The sequence below is a fragment of the Nicotiana attenuata genome, unplaced genomic scaffold (assembly GCF_001879085.1).
Source record: "Nicotiana attenuata strain UT unplaced genomic scaffold, NIATTr2, whole genome shotgun sequence".
Lineage (NCBI taxonomy): Eukaryota > Viridiplantae > Streptophyta > Magnoliopsida > Solanales > Solanaceae > Nicotiana > Nicotiana attenuata.
Window position 1 is genome coordinate 119241 of NW_017673588.1, and position 8717 is coordinate 127957.

Below are 8717 nucleotides of genomic sequence, written 5' to 3' on the forward strand. Positions count from 1 at the left end.
TGCTAATATACTCCACTACCCGGAATCTGGTGTCACAATATCATGGACTGCCTATGAGTACTACATACAAGTGTCTGAAAAAGGAAATACAGTCTGTCTCGGAAACAAGTGAAAACAGACCACATAGTAAGATAGAAGAGAACGCCGGGCCTGCGGACGCCTGCAGGACTACCTCGGGATCTCTAGCTGGACTGAAGGCAGCCTCTCCAAGTGCTACTGTCGAAAAGTTGCTCCGGGATCTGCACATAGTGCAGAGTGTAGCATCAGCACAACCGACCCCATGTGCTGGTAAGTGCCTGGCCTAATTCCGGCGAGATAGTGACGAGGCTAGGACCAGACTCCCGATAAACCTGTGCAGTTATATAATATACAATGGAAAAATAAACAGGAACGAACAATTTAAATGGGAGTCGGTACGTGCTATGGGGAAAAATGTCAAATCCAGTAGGAACTCAAGAGAAATATGAGAGAACAATTCAAAATCTACAACAAAACAATAATAATACTGTTGCGGCGCGCAACCCGATCCCTTATCATTTAACACTGTTGCGGCGTGCAACCCGATCTATTTATATCACTGTTGCGGCGTGCAACCCGATCAAATATAACATTGTTGCGGCGTGCAACCGGACCCAATATAACAGTGTTGCGGTGTGCAACCCGATCCATATTTGGTATTGTTCCGGCGTGCAACCCGATCCATATATAACATTGTTGCGGCGTGCAACCCGATCCATATTTAGTATTGTTACGGCATGCAACCCAATCCATATATTTATATACATTTAGCAACAACCAGACCGAGAGTCCCGGCAAGGCATCAACAATAAACTACACTATCCCGGCAAGGGATTCGACAGTAAAAGTAAATACGTCCCGGCAAGGGAGAATCAGCTATAACCAATCTTAACTCAACTTCTACTCATCTCAGCTAACATCGATACTCAATCATAACTAATTTCCACGAAAACCAACTTAATCCTTGCTCAATATCGAGAATCATCAATTAAAGCATCCGTAGTATCATTTAAGAATACAACAAATTGCAATTATGACTCACGGTCATGCTCGACACCGATGTATAGGTAGTCGTCACCATGCCTATACGTCGTACTCAACAAGAAGCAAATAGCAAATAGGACATAACTCCTAATCCCTCAAGCTAAGGTTAGACCGAACACTTACCTCGAACTTCCACGACCAACTCCAGCCTCAAACACCGCCTTTCCTTTCGAACTCGGCTCCAAATAAATTGTATCTAGACATAATCGACTTAATAACATCAATTAACGCTAAACAATCCAATTCCAATGCTTAATTATAGCTTTCCAATCATTCTTCCCAAAAAGTCAAAAATTGACCCCGGGCCCGCTTGGTCAAAACACGAGGTTCGGACCAAAACCCGATCACCCATTCACCCACGAGCCCGAATATATAATTTGTTTTGAAATCCGACCCCAAAACGAGGTCTAATTCCCAAAATATTCAAAAAGCCCTAACTCTACCCAATCCCCAATTTTCTACCCTTAATCACATGTTTTAGGCCTAGAAATCTAGTGGGTGTTGATAAAAATAGAAGAAAACAAGTCAAAGATTACCTACCCAAGAGGTTATGGTGATGAAGTTCTTCAAAAATCGCCCAAGAGGTGTGGAGAAGAAGAAGTTTGTGAAAAATGGGTTAAATCCCGTAATGCATTCTGTTTCTGGACTTTTAAAATAACTGGGCGGATTTGGTCATCGCGTTCGCGATACCATGCCCGCGTTCGCGAAGGGTAGACCCCCGAAAGCTTCGCGTTCGTGACCTGGGTCTCGCGTTCGCGTAGAAGGAATTTTCCTTCAGCAAAATTAACTCATCGCGTTCGCGAGGGTCCACCCGTGAACGCGAAGAAGAAAATACCAGAATACCAGCAACTGAAAACCTGCAACTGAAAACCTGCAACTTTTTAAGAGTTTAATACCTTCCGAAACACATCAGAAACACACCCGAGCCCTCGGGGATCCAAACCAAACATACGTACTAACTCAAAAATATCATATGAACTTATCCGTGCGATCAAATCGCCAAATTAACCCCATAAACAACGAATTAAACCTCAAAATCAATGAAATATTTCAAAACTTCTTAAAACATCAAATTTTGTATTTAAGGTCCGAATCCCGTCAAACGGATTGCGTTTCTTACCAAATGTCACGACCCAAAATCCATAAAGGGGCGTGATGACGCCGGACACCGCTGTCAGGCAAGCCAACCAAATACTTAATTAAACTCCAATTTTAAGAATTTTGAAAAACCAAGATTTTCCTTTAAATTTCATAAGTAAAAAGATAACTGCTTCGATTCAAATTAATTACTAGCAATCCATACAAAAATATTTAAAAACCATCCCAGAACCAGGTGTCACAAGTGCATGAGCATCTACTGATGTCACACCTCATTTTTTGCACACCTACCCCGAAGGATAGTGTATAAGAGAGTTTTTCCATTTAAAGTTACATTATTCAAAATGGGATTATTTATTTATTTTTAGAGTCGCCACTTGGGATAGGATTGACTTTTGGTATCCCAAGTCACCGGTTTAACTTGAATCCCAGATCGAGGAAAATTTCGACTTCCCATTTGGAGTCTGCGAACCAGAAATTCTGAATAAGGAATTCTGTTAACCCGAGGGAAGGTGTTAGGCACCCCCGGATCCCGTTGTTCTAGCACGGTCGCTTAAATTATTATAATTGGCTAAAAATCTGATTTTAATACATGTTTTAACTTATGTGCTTTTTAAATTTAAAACGCTTTTATTATTATTTTTAAAGAGAATTGAAACGTCGTGAAAACGCGTCTCGAACCACGTCACAAAAAGGCACCCGCGATTTTTGATACATTCCGACTTCGTTGAGATTTGAATTTGGGTAACATAAATGAGCACCCGAGTTTAGGAAAGTATATTATTAAAATGCGCGCCTAAAGCAACTAATGTGTTGATAACTTTGCGGGAGGCCATGAAAATTCACTAAATGGCACGTCCCGAGTTCTAAGTATTTTAATGGAAGTATTTTAGGAGGGCCACGCAATTTATAATTTTTGTTTGGTGCGGCGCACCTCGATTTCATTGTTAAAGGATACTAGACTAAGGTTGAAGGGTCATGAACTATTATGTTATTTAAGAAGGCCTTCCTAGAATTATTTTTGAGGGCCTTACCAATTGGCTAAGGTCACAAGGACTAGATGTGGGCTATGAATTTAAAATCTAGTAACTAAATACAAAGACTAAAGTGACACAACTGGGCCTGAAGGAGAGGCCCAATATTTAATATTTGAATCTCTGAAACTGCCTGCGTACAAAACACCTCCGCTGTAAAGCTAATTAATGTTTTGGACCTCTAAACAGGCCTATTTCAATCACCTGGGCAGCCTATTTTAATTAACAAGTATAACACAATTTGAATTTGTTTATTCTCTTTCAATTTATAGCCCAAAAGCCAGGTGAGTTAAGAACCAAGTTGGGCCATCCATAAGTAAAATCAGGGCTCAAATTTTATTCAAATAAAAGGCTGTCATGTTTTGGCTCATAAATGAGCCCAAATCAGGCACAAAATTTAAATTGGATTGCAGAAATACTGAATTTGAATCATAATGAAGCCTAATAATTTTGCAGAACGCATGAACAATTCAACTCCGTTCACATGCTGATCTTAAGCCTAATTTCATGCTCATATTCAAATTGTATGTATCCTGATGAACCACACACACTCATTCTAAGGTTTTTACTTCCAGAACAACATTTAAACTTATACAGCACATTTGCAGAACTTAAAACAATTATTGAACTAAAATAGACATAATTCCAATTTTAACATCCAAGTCCGTTTAACTAGGCATTTGCGGGTAACACTTGGCTTATAAAACACACTAGATTCCAATTTTATCATCCAAACTAACATGATAGCAGGTCCAAAAATGAAATTAAATTATACTAAGCTAATACTACTAAATGAGTCCAACAGTCCAAATATTACATTCGTTAGAGGGTCCGGATCAAGTAATTCCTAGATTCTAATGAAAGCTAAAGGTAACACTTGAATTAACACGTTATGAGTGAATTACAGATAACATAAACGTGCTAGGCCACCTAAATCAAAGCAAAACAGTAGGAAAACATATAACATTTCATCATTATCCTCAAATTCGATCACACATTTGATTCAACCTTCACAAGTCAGTTGAGGCCAAAGGAGTACCTGGAAATTAGACCAAAAATAAGAGGAATTGGAGGTCAGATACACAGCAGAGATCAAACGCAGCCCAGAAATGTTCAGCATCCCAGAAATGTATCAAAATCCAACAGAATCAATAGATCTACCCCAGTCAATATCAGGTTCACAATTACTCGAAATCAGACCAATAGACCTTTGAAAATCCAGTAGCCAAACATTGAACTAGAAGATATGATTTAACAACTAGAGATTGAAATTATCCTAAAGTTTCAATGGAACAATGCTCTTTTTCTGATTTTCTACTATATTTCTGTTTGTTTTTGGATTTTTGAGTAGGAATTCAGATATAAAAGAAAGTGAAAAACTATAAGATTGCAGATTTTCGAACTTCTAAAATTTGAAATTCAAACTTTGATTCAGATTTCAGGAATGGTTTTGGGGGGAATTTTTAGAGGCTGAAAACTTTGGAAATTTTTCAGATTGTGTTGAAACTTGCCAAGCAAGGCAAGGGGTATGCCTTTTTATAGGCAAAACTAGGGCAGCATCAGATTTTTGTTTTACACCCTCAGTCCCTCTTTTATTTTCAGATGTTAACTACTTAAACCCTTCATTTTATGCCTTGTTGGCCAAGTAACACTACTAACTTTCTGAATTTCAAATTAAAACCCCATCTAGAAGGAACTAGGGGGTTATAATTCAGTTACTGCAGGATTCTCTAATTAAGGAACTACCTACACTACCCTTGAACTCACCCTAAAATTACTAACCTAGTCAGACTAAACCCCCAGCCCCGTTAACTTGGTCAAAACTGACCATAGTTAGTCAATCAAGGGCTGGGAATATTCAGCTATATCCAAACAATTTCAATTATAATAAAAACCCTAAAATTACACTAATAAATCAATATAACTAATCATAACTAGCAATTAACTCTAATTACATTGTTACGGGCTACTGAATTAAANATGATGTGCAAGCAATGAAATATTTGAAGCCGTCAATATTTACCCCTTTCAAGAACAAACAAGCAGATACTTAAGACTTATAACTCAAAGATGCCAAAATTTCAAAGTTGTCCTGCCTTTCACTTCTTACTCACTTGAATTTCAATTAACACGTTAGCCATCAAGTTAATAACGTCAAATGAAGAATTAATTACACTAAAATGAAGCCAACATGCTAACACCCTTCAAAGAACGTTCAGAGCCAATTAACCAGAATGCTCAAAACTAAAACTATAAAAAATGTTATTCGTGGTATACATAATAAAATAGTGATGCAATTAAAAGAAGAACCTTAAGAGGAATCTGGCTTGGTGAGTTTTTCAGCTGGGGAGTTCAAAAGCAAAATAAGAACTCCAGTCGGGACCTCGATGAACCAGAAACCTCATCGGACCAAAGCTCGGACCTCGACGGCGCAGCAAACTTTGAACCCGACCTATTCGAACTCAGTCAACCAAGAACGGATCTGCTGGGTGCGTTTCTTTTCGTTTTTTTTTTTTGTTTAGAGAAAGAGATGACCGCTGTCTAGAGTGTTAGGATTTTTAGGGATTGGGGTCTGCCGCTGCTTCTTAGAATTTGGAAACGGCATCCATTTTTCTTTCTTCTTTTTTGTCTCTGTTTCTTTGTTTATTTGTGTGTGTTGTGACTGATTTTTGTGAAAATAAGGGTTCAGAGAATGAACGGGTGGTGGCAGAAGCTTTTAGGATTTTTTCATTAGGAATTGGGAATTGAAAACCTTTTTTGTTCTTGAAGAAGATGAAGGACAAAGGGGTGTTTTTCTTTTGTAAACAACGGCGGATCGGTTTCATGCGTGTCTTAGGTATTAATTTATAGGGGTAGGAATTAGGTTAGGTCAAATGGAATGGGTATGGGTTCAATGTTTGGACCATCCCAAATTGGGAATTTTCAATCAAGACCAAACCAAAATTAACCCCAAATTTAATACTCTTTTTTCTATCACAAGAACAAAAATACTACATCATTTATTAATTAATCCTATTTGAATAAAATAGCTATTAAAATAAAATTGACCGTTAAAATAAACTATTTTGGTATTTTTCAAGATTTTATGACTACAAAATAATAATGGGACAATTTTTTGTCATTTTCATTTTTCTTGTAATAAAATAAAGTAAAAGAGCAAAAATTAGTTGAAATAGCTATATTAGGCCTAAACTATTTATTTACGTGCTAAAATATGAAAAATCTTGGGGAGGGTCAAAAATCACATGTCTACAGTTGCCCCTCTTTGACTGGAAACGCGAAGAGTTTTCAGACAAAGAATGACTAGACAGGTTTTTGACCCGACCCTTATTTAGAGAGACCAAAAGCTAAAAGAAAGGAGAATGTGACCGAGCCCTGGTATCTGAGCTGCCTACATATCCTTGGCTATAAAGGAATCAGGCCACGTGTAGTTCAGAAGTGACTTAGGTGATGTAGTACCGAGGTTGAGAGCCGAGCGAGGTGCCGTCGAGGTTCCAGTCCGCGGTCCCGTTATTACATCAAAATCAAAAATGAAAAAGACTAATTAAACCTATCAACTACGAGTTACAAGATTCCTATCTATAATTCTTCTAAAGCTTGATCTTGAGTCTTGGCTAGTTCTTGCTGCAGACTCTGATCTGAATCTTGATGCTCGTCAGCTGTAATTGCTGGTTCATTCTTCAGCTTTTGGATCGAGGCGGGACACGCGAAGCCTGTGACTTCAATCATAGAGCAGTCCGCATCCTTCTCCACTTCAGCACTTTGAGTTCATTTCTTTTTGTCCTTTTCTTCTTTTTCTTGACTCTGGAATGAGACTCATTCCATTAGTCATCTCGCACCTTGCGTCTTGAGGTCGACCTGCTTAAGATACCAAAACAAACAAACGAAACGAAATTTTCTGCCCCAGTTTTCACTAGGAAAATTTCGTGAGTTAGTTGTGACACATATCTAAGCGATCAAATCAGGATTGTGTATCCTTATGAATGGATCCAAGTTATGACCGGGTTATGCCGGAAAAATAAAAAGGGTCTCGGGTTATGCCGGGACGGAAAGAAGAAAGATCCTCGGGTTTTACCGGAATTTGGAAAGAAAAAGCTCCTTGGGTTATGCCAGGGAGATCCTCGGTTTTTGGCCGGGATTTGAAAAGAAAAAGATCCTTGGGTTATGCCAGGGAGATCCTCGGTTTTTGGTCGGGATTTGAAAAGAAAAAGCTCCTTGGGTTATGCCAGGGAGATCCTCGGTTTTTTGGCCGGGATTTGGAAAGAAAAAGCTCCTTGGGTTATGCCAGGGAGATCCTCGGTTTTTTGGCCGGGATTTGGAAAGAAAAAGATCCTTGGGTTATGCCAGGGAGATCCTCGGTTTTTTGGCCGGGATTTGGAAAGTACCACCATCTCTAAGGTCCTCGAGGGACCAGGGTCAATCCGCTTACACCTGTGGCCCTTTCTTGCCTATTTCAGGCTGTTCCGGTTTGATTTCGAGTAAGATCTTCCTATTTCGCCTTAAACCTATGGATTTCTAAGCCTACTTCTTCATCTCTGTGTTGTTTTTCTCGAAACCCTAATTTCGCCCTTTGGACTTCCCAGATCTGTTCAAGATCTGAGATGGATTGAACCTATTTTACATGAGTTTTACAAAAATCTTCTGATTTTCGAGTGGCTTTCCATTTTCCTAAACTAGGGTTTCCTGAAAATGTCTTTCTTCAAAACGTTTTGCTAATTTTAAGTATTTAATCTTCTATTCTTATGTGTTTAGGATCGATTTCGTAGAGTTTGCTTCAACCCTAACTAGTTTGTGCTAAACCCCCATTTTTCTCGATATTTTATTTGGATTCTGAGTTTGTCCGGGTTACTTGTGCACTGATTTCGTTTTATGCTTTGGTTCCTGTGATTTTTCTTTAGCTTAATTCGATGTCTCACGATTTTTACCCTAATGTGCCTCTATTGGGGTTCCTGGTTTGACGTCTCGACTGATTCTATGTGTCTATATTCATTCTGTTTATCTATTCATGGAAAACCTATACTTTCTCCTAAAATCAGTGTTGTTTTGAATTCTTGATTTACTAATTTGTTTCATTAAAACTTATATGTTGAGCCTCGATTAATCCTTTATTTGCAGCCTTATTTAGTTTCTTGGCTCCTTGGGTTATGCCAGGGAGATCCTCGATTTTTTGGCCGGGATTTGGAAAGAAAAACCTCCTTGGGTTATGCCAGGGAGATCCTCGATTTTTTGGCCGGGATTTGGAAAGAAAAAGGCTCCTCGGTTTTTTGGCCGGGAGATCTTCGGTTTTTTGGCCGGGATTTGGAAGGAAAAAGCTCCTCGGTTTTTGACCGGGATTTGGAAAGAAAAAGCTCCTCGGTTTTTTGGCCGGGAGATCCTCGGTTTTTTGGCCGGAATTTGGAAAGAATAGGCTCCTCGGTTTTTTGGCCGGGATTTGGAAAGAATAGGCTCCTCGATTTTTTGGCCGGGAGATCCTCGATTTTTTGGCCGGGATTTGGAAAGAAAAAGCTCCTCGGTTTTTTGGCC